Here is a 14,350-nt window from a genome sequence, read left to right on the forward strand (position 1 = left end):
TACACCTTTTCTGTCACTATCTTTTTCAACTCATCGGTATCTTTTCTCGGTCAAAGACAGGAAACAATCTATTCTGTTCTGCCTCAACCATAAGCATGGTCATTTTGTACAGACAATCTTCATCTGGGGTTTGCAATTCTATGCCATCTGGTGAACAATATATGGCACAGTTCATCTTACACAGTATATCTCTTCCTAATAGATTTACAGGACTACTGTCAGATACCACAAATCGGAGCATATCTTTAAAATTTCCAATACTAACTTCTACTGGTTGCGTTAAGGATGTCTTAATCTGTCTATTGGCAACACCTAAAACTTGGATTGACTCACCGAGAGAAGATTTTGAATTTCCACTGATCTAACAGTAGAACGGGTAGCACCAGAATCCACTAGGAAAGTTATTTCTACATCATTTACCTTTCCGCTTACAAATGGACCTGACTGATCTACCTCAAGAGTGGCTCCAAGCACACACTCTTCTCCCTCTCTCAGGCACCGTCAGAAACTTTCATCCGACTCACTCCAACCTTCCTCTTGTAACCAATACTGAGGGCATGCATTCACTCTAGACGATCTATTTGCCTGCTCGACACCGCTGAATCCTGTCTCTGCACTGTATCTCTGTTGATTTACACTGTGTGGAAGTGGTGGTTGTGGCGCCTGACTTTGCTGATTAACTATCTGCGGCAGTTGCGGTTGTTGCTGAATTACCACATTCTGCACCTGCTGATTCAATGATGCATTTTCTGTGTTAACTCTTGGCAGATACTTACACTCTTTCTTTCAATGTCCTAACCTGCCACAATTATGACACGTCAACTTATTTTTAAGTTCATCTGTATTCCCTACTAATTTCGTTTTTGGGAAATTGCCTCTCGTTTTTTTTTTGTATCATTGTTTTTATTTTCCATTTGTGCCACTTGGAGTTCTGCTACCTTCACTTGTGCCCACATACCTTTTCTTTTAATTTCTTTTATTTTGCATCAATCTCATCAATCAGTGTGGCCAAGGGGTTAGAGGCGGCAGACCTGGAAGCTGAGATCGGTCCTGGACCAGAGTTCAATTCCCCGCCTCGGCGGGTCTTAGGCTCAAAAATTCCACGGACTCGATAATTCTTACTCCGGTGCCTACTCGACTCACAGGTTCACACTCTGCGACTCTGGGCAATAGCTTGCTTAATCTCCACTACAGCCCCTTGCGGCGGGGTGCCTAGGCTTCACCTTGTGGATACCCTGCCGGGGTTATCTCACAGGGGAATACCAGGACGGGTTCCCAAAGCAAGCGCCGCGAGACCCCTTTGGGGTGATACGTGCGCTATATAAGTAACCACGTTTACAATACTTTGCTTTTCTTAAAACATCATCTACAGTCCCTGACTGCCAACCTATCATATTGTGCCTAATTATATCTCCAATTTCTGGTCTCAATCCATATACAAATCTGTAAATAAAGTGGCTCATGTCCTTCTCATTCAAATCTTCATTCCCACTGTATTGTTTAAATACTAACAACAGTCGTTCATAAAATGAATGTACAGATTCCTTTGGTTCTTGTGCAGTTCTGTCTATTTTCACCCAATCTGTCTCTTTTGGTGGAATTTTATTTTTCAGAAACACAAACATTGTTCATATTTTCTCATTACTTCAGGCGATGGAGCACCTGTTACTTTATCTCATAGATATTCCTCTTTTGGCCAATTTACCGTAATTTTGCATTCAGTCCGCAAATCTGCTGGTACAACTATATCAAACAATTCATCCAAATCAACCCACAACAGCTTTGAGACTTTCACAGATCTATCTACTTGTCCATACCATTCTACCGGTTTCTCTCTTAATCGAGGAAAATCATTTGTAAAGGATAATATATCCTGTCTAGTCCATGGGACATGCACATATCCTCCTCCTGGTATTTCTCTCATTGGGAATTCATTTACAACTGTCTCCTTTTCCCGAACTGGAAATGCTAATGTAGATTTGTCACTAGTCTCCTCTTTCTTCTTTGTCCATTTGGCTCTCCATTTATTCACATCTCCCCATTTTCGTAACAGAACAATTAGTTCTTTTATTTGGGACAATCTTCCTGCCATATTCATGTTTTCAATGTCCTTTTCTGAAAAATCTACTCTATAGGATTTCTGTAATGATTTATTCTTTGCAAACTCTACTTCTAGTTCAATAGCTAAATTCTCCAATTGATCATGTATTGATTTTGCCTTCCATGTTATACTTTTACACATAAACATAAGTTCATCGTCTTGGTATGTTTTTAGTCTCTCTGTTCCAATTGTTCCAATAATCAATTCCTCCATATCTACTTTTAATTTTGCCACATCCAATACTTTAGGTTCATGCTCTTTTAAATTCAAAGTTTTAATGCAGTCACTTAATTCTCTTTCTGATGGTCCTACAGGTGTTTGTGTTAAATCTATTTTATCTACACTTCTTTCAGGAGTAGCAGAGTCAGATTCTGCCCCAGTTGCATATCTGTAGGTATACTCTGATTAAAGGTCAATTCAGGCGTATTCATATTATTAGTTCGCCTAATTTCTGACAAATCTGGATAAATATTTCCATTTATTTTCTGCAAACTCTGTTGTAAAGGGATTGTCAAACTTGGCTCTTTTATTCTTTGATTCTCGAACACTGGTATTACAGGTCCTATTGTTACTGGGACAGTCACTGCTTCCATATTTTTCGTAAGGTTTTGGATCAGTTCATGTGCAGAACGTTCATAATCAGAGATATCTGGTTGTTCACTATTTTGTTTTTCAGTTCTTTGCACAGTCTTGGGCGAATCATTTATTTATACAGTAGTACCAGTAATTCTAGCCTCCCCAATAGGTGTACTAGGAATATATCTCGTTTCTACTCTTTCAGGGAACTCTCTGAAATTTGATGATTGTCTTGGGGTTTCACCAATTCTTTCATCTACCATTGGAGCATTCGGTTAGTCCATAAAGAACCTGGTTGATACGGTGGTGGTCTTCTATTTAATATTTCCTCCATTACAGCATCCTCTGCTTCACTTTCACCAAAGCTCTGATTCCCTGTTTCTATATTCTTTCTCTTTTCTGTACATTTCCGCCCTCCATAATAATCATCCACTAATCTGACCGGATACATACCATCACAAATGTTAGCATCTCTCCATCTACTCATTCTACTCTCATGTGTTTCTCCCCAAAGATTTCTACCTCGTCCTCTGGGTCTGATATGTCTTGACAATCTCTCACTTTCCAATTCATGCATCTCATCATCCCATTCAACTAGTGCTTCAAATTGAGTTGGTCTATGTCTCGGGTCAAGATTTATCATTTTATCTCTCAGATTTCTCAAAATTGCCACATCAAACGATCCTCCTTCTGGAAATGCCAAAACACCATCATTCCTAGTATATCTTGTCCAGTTTTCTAACCAAACACACGTATGGTAACCATACTTTGACAACATATAAGATGCAGGCGTTTTTGGTGGAGGAAGTATTTTTCCCTCTCTGGTCACGATTTCCTTATACTTCACAAATACACTTTTTAATTTCTTAAACCATGAAGGTTTCTTCTTTTCTTCTTCGTAATAGAAAGACATTTTTCAAAAAATTCCCTTTCTTTCAAGAGATCACGCACTTCCCTGTTGCTGTTCCGTATCTCCAACCTATCACAGCACGGTTTACACTAGCGTACCAATTAGAACAAGAGACGTCTTCTTCGTGCTTAACCAATCACTTTGCTGTTTCTTCGTGATGAACCTATCAGCTCCTACTCTGTCTTGGTCACGAGGACCAATCCCAGCGCAACACTTTTGACGTCACCAACGCTCCGGATTCTGCAGCGCCGACTGACCCCTCCTTTACAAGTATTTTTCAGGAAGCCGTATTTACAAGATATTTTACAAAATCAGTAAGTAACTTACACAAAACAACACCACTAATCTATTTCGCTAAAACAAAAGTGATAGACTTTCAATCGTGCAGGTATCCTATATGTGAAGTAGACAACGCTTATCTCCACAGGATCTTTGACTTATCGATAAAGTAGCACAACCCACTACCTTACCCTTCTATCAGGCAATAACAAACCCGTTTCTCCAGGAAAGCACATACAGAGATCTTTTTCACCTCCTTAGAGTCAATCCCAGAGTTTCACAAGAACGCATATTGCTATTTCATTTACACACGTTTATACGGAAATCCCGATTCATATATACAATAATTCTGTATTTCCAGTAGGCAGCGCTTACCTCTAACCCACCACAGAATTTCTCTTTCGTTAGTAAAGTAGACGCAACTCCTTTACCCTTCTTTTGAGCTCGGGTTAAGTCCTACTACTCTCCCAGCAGTAAGTTTTAAACCAGAATACACAATGATCCCTGTACCTGAAGGCTAAGATTTCATAGACTGCCCTCACTATGCATTTATCCTTTCACACCTAAGGTCCCTAAACTTGTGATGTGCGACAACACCAATTGTGATATGTGCAGATACCACCGTAGTATACGACAATACTACCCTTTGAAACAGACTAATACAATGTGTGACTTCACTTGCCATACTTCCTCTGCCTGCAGACAGAGTAACCAGCTTCACACAATCCTCTGAAGTCTTTTCAGGACTACATATAACGTAATACGAACTTAACAGAAGTTAGTTTGCACATAATATAAAACACCCTTTAAAATACTTTGTACATGATACTAGCTAATTCTATAGCAACCAATGCTCTGCTACCAAGCTAAATAACTGTTCCAGCGCTTCTCCGGAAATAATTTCTAAAGACATGTCACCAATCCGTGAAGTATAATTTCTGACATTCTATCAAACAGTGGGGCCCATAACACTGCGAATCACTCCTAAACACTTACACATTACTCCATGGATCGGTGAAATTTCAAAGGAAAAGCTGCTGTAACCTAGCGGAGTGCCTAAAAACTAAACTTCATATTTATACTATTTACACCGACAGTTTAGATGTATTTACCATGGTTTTATAAAATACGATAATTTCATTAGACACACCACCATCGAGTTCGATAGATCTGCTAGTAAGTAATTAGGCGTAGGAAAACTCAAGACCAGCTTGATTCTCTATTTATCTAATTTTTATTAATAGCAAATTAGCATGTTTAATATAATTTACTTTTATTTATTTTATTCAGAAAACTCAACATTTAAGTATATAAGAATTCAGATTTAGGACAGCTAAATCATTTATTTAAGGAAAATTAAGAACCAACATTTTATCATTTTGGAAAAGTTCAGATTTTAGCAAAAGACAGATAGTTCCCAAACATTTACCTATTCTCCTAACCTCCCTATCTAGACTCTCAGATAAAGTGCATTTCCCTGTAAAAGAAAAACAGAGTTAGGCAGGTTTCTTACATCTCAGGAAAAAATCATCAGTCCGACAGCATCTTGAGAGGAAATTGAAGGAAGCGATCCCCTTCAGTAAATTCAGCACTTTTTATACCTTTTTCACTAGCTCTATCTAACTAAAAGTGTATCTTTTGACTTAAATACGAGTTCTGACTGGACAATTTTGGGGTGGATGTACAACATCTCGTCATCGAAAATCAAATTTCCTTCCGTCCGCAATTTTCTAATGGGTCTATTGTGTTATTAAGCGTCCAGCATAGTCCGGTTCTCGGTTGGTAACTTTACCAAACTTTCTCACGTTCTGCACCACTGTGCTCATCACTTGGCAGCCATCTACACTTCCAGGCCAGTCCGTCCTTGAACTTTTCTCATTCCATGTACAAGCAGCCCGCATTCGAATCTAGTCTTTGACTCGCGCATCATGCTCAGTTCATTTGTGGCCACAATAATCGAGTGACTCCATTTTTCTTAGGCCTCACGACTCAGAAATGGGAACTATCATAGAAAAAAACATAAACAAACATTAATTTAAGTCGATTAGCCCTTCTGTTTACCTCCCCCTTTCTAAGGTTTTCCTAATTAGTATTTACCTATCAAATAGCTACATTTAAGCGCATTATACTTACTTTATCTTCGCATTTTTACATATAGACAAAAGCACATATATGCTGCATTCCATTAATTTAAAACTGCATATTAGTTTAGGACATGACAAAATCATATAATTAGGTGATTATGATTGCAACACAAGCAAGATTAATTTCCCACGTGTATTTGTGAAGGTGCATTTCTTATTCTACGTTGGTTAATCATGCACGATATTTCATTAATACAAGTTATGGTTATTTAGAGTATAATTTCACAAGGGGTACACAAAATGTTGATTCACCACCTTGCTCCATCACAGGGTGGGATGGTATGTACATCACAGCGCGACCCATAGCCACAATTATGATGTACACCCACTGTCTGTGTGCATGTTGTGTCTCAGATGTCTCTGGTTCCATGTGCCCAACGGAAGTCAGCCTCCACCACGTGCTTTGTGCATGAACATTAATGGTGTGTGTGTGTGTCTCAGAGACGTCCATGTATGGCCTACAGAGACCACAGGGGCCACTTCCTGTGGGACTCATGATTTGTTTGGGGGTGTACATGGTATGCCATGTCATTCCAGTGCCCATGTGGCAATACAGGGACCATGGCAATCTTCCTGTCATGGAGATGTAATGACAGTGAGACATTATTCCTCAAATGTCACTGTGTTGTGCGTTTTGTACGTGACAGCAGTACATAGGTACTGTGCCACAGCCCAATGATTTGCCATTGCACTCCATGGAACTTCTGTACATATGTCTCATTGATATGTGAGATGATGGGCATGAAGGTGCCATATGTGTGCATATCCAACAGCACACACCTCAGTTCATAGTGTATTGATATGATGTATCATGTGATATTTTGCAAGGTCAGTGCCACATGGGTGAAGGAATGTACAATCTTACTTTGCCCATCTCTGTACTGCAGGGCACCAGCTGTCCATAGACCATTCCCAGACCTTGAAAGCATGGTAGAACGCGATTTCATCAGACGGTACCGCTTCACCAGGCCACTGATTGAGGAGTTGGTGATGCAGTTGGCGCCATATCTGCTACCTGGATAGACATACCCTACAGCACTGACCACAAAGGTGAAGGTGATGGCAGCCTTGCACTTCTTTACCACCTGTACCTTCCTGTACACTGTGGCTACTGCTGGTGGGATGTCACAAACTATGTTCAGCCGTGTGCTTCGTGATGTCTTGGAGGGGATGTTGCATTTCCTTGACTCCTACATCAGGTTTCCTAGCCCTGGTGAGCTCACTGACATAAAGGATGCTTTTTATAGACTGGGGAGGATGCCGAACATCATTGGATCAATTGATGGTATACATGTGGCCCTGATACCACCATGGGCACATGAGCAGACATACAATGCTCTGGTGGTATGTCCAGCGGACCTGTGTATCACACATGTGTGTGTACATTTCCTCGGTTCTGCGCATGATGCCTACATCATAGGGAGGAGTCGCATTACATTGATGATGTCACAGATGCCAAACCACCGTACCCCTGCATTCACATCAGCGTGTGAAACGCACCGTACCCCTACATTCACATCTGCGCTTGAAACGCACCGTACCCCTGCATTCACATCAGCTTGTGAAACGCAACATGTGAAACGCACCGTACCCCGACTTTCCGGCCGTGTGTGCACATCGTATCTCTATTGAAATGGTGCCATACGCGAGCGCATGAAACGCACCATACACATGTGTGGATTTCAAAATTAATAAGGGGACTAGTAGTAGGCCCTGAATGCATCCTGGGTGTGAGGTTCTGTAAATTACGAATTTATTCGTGCTCAGCCTCCATTTTGTGATCGCCGCCATTTTATGTTGCCCTCACTCAGGCAGCTCGGCAAACACGATGTTTTGGTTGTTTCTGCCTTTGCGTGTCAGGTGGCTTCTTTGCTTATTTTTACTAACGAGTGTCAGGGTCTGGCCGAGTGCACTAATTCCTGTCTGGTCTGATTAATCCCCGTCTGGACTACATGTTGGTTCACACCATTGTTTCCTTTAAGTTATCTTATCTGCTGTCCTTCGCTAAATGTCTTATGCATTCTCCTGTTTCATGACTGTCCTCCTACAACACGCAGCTGTGTTTTCTCTACTTGTAAATCGAATTGTGTGGATTCATTTGTAATTTACTTAAGGGGTCGAAATGAGGAAATATAAATTTTATGGTCAAGATGTGTTCCCTAGCGCGTACCCCACCGTCTCCATGTACGAGTTAAAGTGCATGTAACTTCCCTCCTGTACCAGCAATGAAGACGCAAATACATTTGCGTCCAACGTTAACATGTCCTCTTTCAGATCCACCTTGAATGGATTGAATGGTCCGTTCCTAAGTATGCTATGCCAACGTCTTTTTGTAGTGTACTTCTCCGTTTTTCAGCTCTAGCTGAATAGGCCCCTGAATTTCTGTCACCGAGCCTCTTTTCTGGCTTCTGACTCCAAGGGCCTCTGCCCAGGCTGCCCCTGTACTCGTGAACTCTGACTTACTTCTAGCGCGGCCCCTCGCGCTCAGCTCAGCCTGCTGCCTGCCAAGATTGACTATAACCTTCGAGTTATCTGTTCCGCTCCCCGAAAATACATTCCTGCCTGCTAGTTTCAGTAAACATCCCTCCTCAGCTGTAGAGCCAAAGGGCCGACCTGTCTCTGTGCAAGTAATTCAAGTAATTCATAGCCCCCGTTGCCATGCTCCCATGGAAGGCCCATGCCCCCACGCTTCTCATACAGACACTCAGGCGCTTATACACGCACTCACAGCAAGTATAGAATAGCTTCTGCCCTAGAGACCTTTCCGTCCAGATAGCTTAGTTCCTAAACATCAGATACCAGATATGATAGAAGCACAAGTTGATCTGACATGCCAGACTTCTGTCTCTTTCCGTCAGTGTAAATGTCAAGTCCCCTGCACCCTCCAGTTTCACGTCAATCACACGTCATGCAGCTGCGCGCGCATCCAAGCTTCCGATTTCTGCTGACATTGCAACATTTCTGTTAGTGCCACCCCTTCTGTGACACCTACCTGTGACGTTTCTAGCACACACCTCTAGTTCACGCCTCTTGATTACGCACTTGTAACACGTGTATACTGTTATCTTGTCTTCTCTCAGCTGTTACGCCTCCTGCACTGTTGCTTATGGCATGAATTAAGTATATAAGCTATGTACTGTTAATAAAAAGTAGCGCTCTATCCCTTCTGACACCCCTGTGGTGGTCAGAACATGATATCCTGGCCATGACCATTCCTTTTTAAGGCATAAAACCCCTAAGAACTCTAACACCACGGACTCTGTCTTTTTCTTCCGATCTGAGTTATTATTGATTAAGTACTTACCTGCATAGAAATTAAGAGAGTAAATTAATTATTTACGTCATTTGGCGCCCGAATAGGGACCCCTCCCCCACCTCACGCGCCGGTTGGCGCATTGCAAGCTCTGTCCCCTGCCATCAGTTAGATGGAACCTACGCGTACCGGCAGGATTTCCTGCATCTCCCTCTGACCCACGGAGGTGACGAAGACTGCGATCAGTGCCCAGACGAGGCGGTGAGGAGTGCGGAGGATCCCGACCAGAGCCTAGCCGAAAGAAACAAGGTCCGAGGTGTCAAGAGGCCCACCAGGTTTCCGAAGTTTTCCGAAGTTTCCCGAAGTTTTCCGAAGTTTCGAGTCGAGTCCAGTCGAGTTTTCCGAGGCCTTCTGTTTCCGTGCTTCCCGGTGAGTACCATTGCTGGGACGTATCTAGACGGGTTTGGGTACACAAGTCCGGTCTGCACTGTTTTTAGGCAGTGTATCTGTACTGTTTAGCAGTATATCTAGTATTCCGAATTTCTGAATTTCTGCACTGTTACAGCAGTGTATCTGTACTGTTTAGCAGTACATCCGGTATAGGGGGTAGTCATCTATGTCTCAAATGTCTTTTCATGTGATTAATGTTGTGGTATGAATGTGACCGTTTTATGTGCATTATTGTGTTTTCTTGTATAACCAGTTATATTCAGAATTAAGTATCAAGGATCGCATATTCAGTATCGAGTAGGCAAAATGCCGTTTTTCAACAAGTTAAAGCAGATAGGAACTAGGAAAGGGATACTAGAGGAAGAAATTCCTATCCCCCCCAGGGACACTCCAGGTAACTTTATGTATAACAAGCATGGCATAGATGCCATATTGTATCTAGAATTATGGGCCGATTATACGAAACATCTAGACGAGAGACACAGATGGCCAGTTAATGGAACATGGGATGCCGAGTGCATCATGAAGGTAGAAGAGGCATTATGGAAAAAGAAAGCCAGACAATCTCAGAAAGACGCCATAGAATTCTGGCGTAAGGAATCACATAAACGTACTGAAAAAGCACTCCGTAGAGAAGACAGACTTAAAGAATCAGATAAAGCTCAAGAAAACGAATTAGTTACTGAAGGAATCCGAGTAAAAACAGAACAAATAGATCGCATCCGAAATAGCCAAGTAAACGGCATGTATCTTATGGCCGAGGGTACACCTGACGCCATTTCAGAAATACCGAAAAATCTGCCGCCACCACTGGTTCCAACTAAAGTAACACATAGGACCACTAAAGATATATTCCTGAATTCCTATCTAGAAGATGTAGCTCCCGCTTACACCAATCTGCCTGTCCGCGCCCTGCCTACTGACAGGGACGAGGGTGGCACCCCGCCCCCAAATCATGCTCCGCCAGTACCACGGCTGACCTCCCCCGTTCCGCCAGCCCCGCCACTTCCTGCACTCAAAACAGATCTACCGAAACCACGTTTACCTGATCTAACAAAAAGACAAATTCAAGTACAAAAACAGACTCCACAAGGAGATAACACTCAAGCCTCCGTTTCAGGGGGTGCGACCGCGGGTCCTCGGACCCCGCCATTAACTCACAGATTAAATGTCAGGGATATACAGAGTCCTCTCACGTTCAGATCACCCCGCTTTGATGCATTTAAAGAAAACATTTCAGTTTGCAGATACGATCCAGTACCCGGAAAAGACGACCTAATGATATTGGCATCACTACGGTTAAGATCTGCTACTGATATGTTGCTATGTTATGTAGGTATGAAGGATCGTCTAGATAGAATATATGAGTTTGTTCAGACAGGAAAAGACCCTGACAGCATCAAGGATGCCATGGAGAAACAGAAAGTTGACATTCAAGCACAGATATTACGATTTTTCATAAACTGTCTAATAAGAGAACGAGATAGGCCTGGAACAGATCAGAGTGAATTAGATGCACTGAACAAGTGGGGTCAAAATATAGCTGAAGGAAAACATGACAAAGGGACCTGCATAGCCACAATGTATAGGAAAATTAGGAAAGCAGTGCTAGAGGTTCACCAAAAAGAGAAAGACAAAGCTTCCTCCGAGGAGGAAGAAGAATCTGAAGAACCAGAAAAAGCTGCAGATACTATAGCATATGTAGGTAAGGGAAATTACCTTAGGAAAGGCATCCGTCCAGAAAGCAAGAGAGTTTTCTTCTCTGCCTTGACAAATCCGAATTCTGCTGAACATCAGTTCCAGGAAACTGATAAAAGGCTTCGAGATCGAGTTGGGTACCACGTACTAAATTCTATGGATGAACAAGAACTAGCCCGATCAGCTGTATCATGGGCCGAAAATGCAGACATATATAATGATGACACGGTAGCGCAGACATTTCTGAACCTCTCCCCCGACGAACAGAAATTAGCAGGTGTATACATGATTCAGCACCTCCTCATCAAATATAGAAAACATTATTCTGATCCAGGTCCCTTACACGAAACACTAGAAGCGCTACTCATGGATAGATGGAGAGGCTTAAGTACCAAGTTAATACAAATAATTCTAGAACAACGTCGTAGATATGACACGTTCATCAGCTCCGAATATGTTCCCGCCCCGCCCCCAGAAAGGAAAATGTATCACATGCAACGCCTGAGTGGCGTTGAAAGTCAGAACCCCTTACGAGAAGTACACCCAGTTATGGGTACAGATAATACCTTGAAACGTGTATATGTACACACGCCATTGACCAAGCTAGAACTGTTAGAAATGAAGAAACTAGTCCCGTGTCATGATAAAGACCCTGCAGGTTTTCACAGAGAGCTTAAAGACATGTTACTAATGGGGGATTACACATATGATGACATCATGAAAATGTTAAAAGTACTGTTGCCCACGGGTATCTTCGAGAAATTGAAGGAAAAGGAATGGGAGGTGGGGGACACAAAGATTGCATGGGCAGAAATAGAGGACGAAGAAAGAAAACGGGTCCCGGGGGTAGGCCTTGGGGACAAAACTAAAGCATTACCAGGTTTGATAGTACAGGTCCTGCCCAGATTATTGACGACTAGAAAGGAAGATTGGGACGCCATCTCGTCCTGTAAACAGAAACATGATGAAGATACTAGTGACTTCTATTCAAGATTTGAGAAATGTTTTATTATCAATAGTGGCCTCAAACCAAGTAGCGAGTCGTACCCGCATCTTTTTGTATCAAAGTTAGTCGAGAATTCCCTACCGTTAGTTAAAAACCGTGTATACAAGGTCGAGAGTACATGGCAAGCAAATACGCCATCACAGATGTTACAGATGTTACAATATCACCAGAACAGAATTAGAGAAGAACAAGATCAGGAACAGAAACGTATGAAAGACACGAAGATGAAAATGTTAGTAGCACAGACGGTCCCAGCCGACGGTCACAGAAAGGGTACGACCCAGACAAGTCACCCTACAGCTCCCGTTAAAGGGACATGTAATTACTGCAAGAAGCCAGGTCACTACGTACATGAATGCCCAGTTCTGAAACATAACATAGCGACAGGTAAAACTAAAGAAAGACCGCATCCGCCTAGACAAGACCATAACCAGCATCAGTCTTCACAGAATACACAGAATACACAGCCTATGCATGCTTCTTCAGCTCCAGCACAGACAGTAGCGGTACCACAGCCACAGCCCATTGCCGCGTCTCAGCAAGTTTCACAACAGATGTACCAGTATGCCCAGTCCGCTTATCCCGAATATTCACGATACACATGAAACAGCCTAGAGAGGGAAGGTGACTTGCCTCTTATTGAGATTCCTGTAGATCAAGAAGGTCCTTATGTACATAGTCAAGTATTAGGAAAAGACAGAAAGTTTTTATTTGACACAGGGGCAAGTCGCACCACAATCAGCCATGATGAAGTTCCAGGGGCACCCCTCTCAGGCTCACAGAATGTTTCCCTGGGTTTTTCAGGACAGCCCATTGTAAACGAGGTATCCGAACCAGTTCCCCTGGCTGTGGGTCCGTTATCACGTGTTACAGACTTGTTACTTACAAAATCATGTCCAGAAAATCTGTTAGGAATTAAAACATTGAAGGCTCTAGGAGCTATAATATGCTGTTCCCCGGAGGGAGTTAGACTCTTTCTACGGGATTTCAAGGGTCATTATGTTTTGCGAGAATTCGATGTCAGATTGAAAAATGTACCAGATTACTTGTGGGCAAAAGGCCCAACTGATGTAGGCTGTATGCACATTACACCATACCGTGTTACACTTAAGGCAGGAGTTGTGTTACCCCGAATCAGACAATACAAGTTACCACCCGATGCTGTAGTGGCTTTACTGAAAATCATTGAAGAGCTCATTGCCCAAGGAGTGGTCGTAGAGACCGACTCCAATGTCTGTAATTCACCCATCATTCCGATTCTTAAACGTACTGATCCCAATGCACCGCCAGTATATCGGCTGGTGATTGATCTTCGAGAATTAAATAAATGCATTGTACCACAGTATCCTGTGGTCCCCGATATCTCATCCCTATTGACTGCTATTGATTCAGAAGCAACGTTCTTTACCGTAATTGATCTCAAGAACGCCTTCTTCAGCGTGCCTATTGATCCAGAGAGCCAATATCTCTTCGGATTCAGTTTAAATGGACGCAGCTTCAAATTTTCACGCGCACCTCAAGGATTCACAGAAAGCCCCAGTATCTATAGTCAAGCACTGAAAAGACAACTAGATTGTATTCAAATGCCAGTTAATACCGCTTTACTGCAATACGTCGATGATCTACTGATCACCGCACGAAGTGAGCCCGAATGCGAACAAGCATCACTGACAGTTTTACATTTCCTGGCAGACAAGGGACACAAGGTGTCCCCTTCAAAGTTACAATTCTGTGTTCAGCAAGTTGTGTACTTGGGTCACTTGCTGTCCAAAGTGGGGAGACAGCTCACTCCCGATCGCATTCAGTTAATTGTAAATATGCCGCAACCCCAGACACAAAAGGAAGTGCGGGCCTTCATAGGCCTCACCTCGTACTGCAGACAATGGATTCCCCAGTATGCATTTCTAGCCAAACCACTCATTCAGTTAACAAC

Source organism: Lissotriton vulgaris, chromosome 12, assembly GCF_964263255.1.
Source record: "Lissotriton vulgaris chromosome 12, aLisVul1.2, whole genome shotgun sequence".
NCBI lineage: Eukaryota > Metazoa > Chordata > Amphibia > Caudata > Salamandridae > Lissotriton > Lissotriton vulgaris.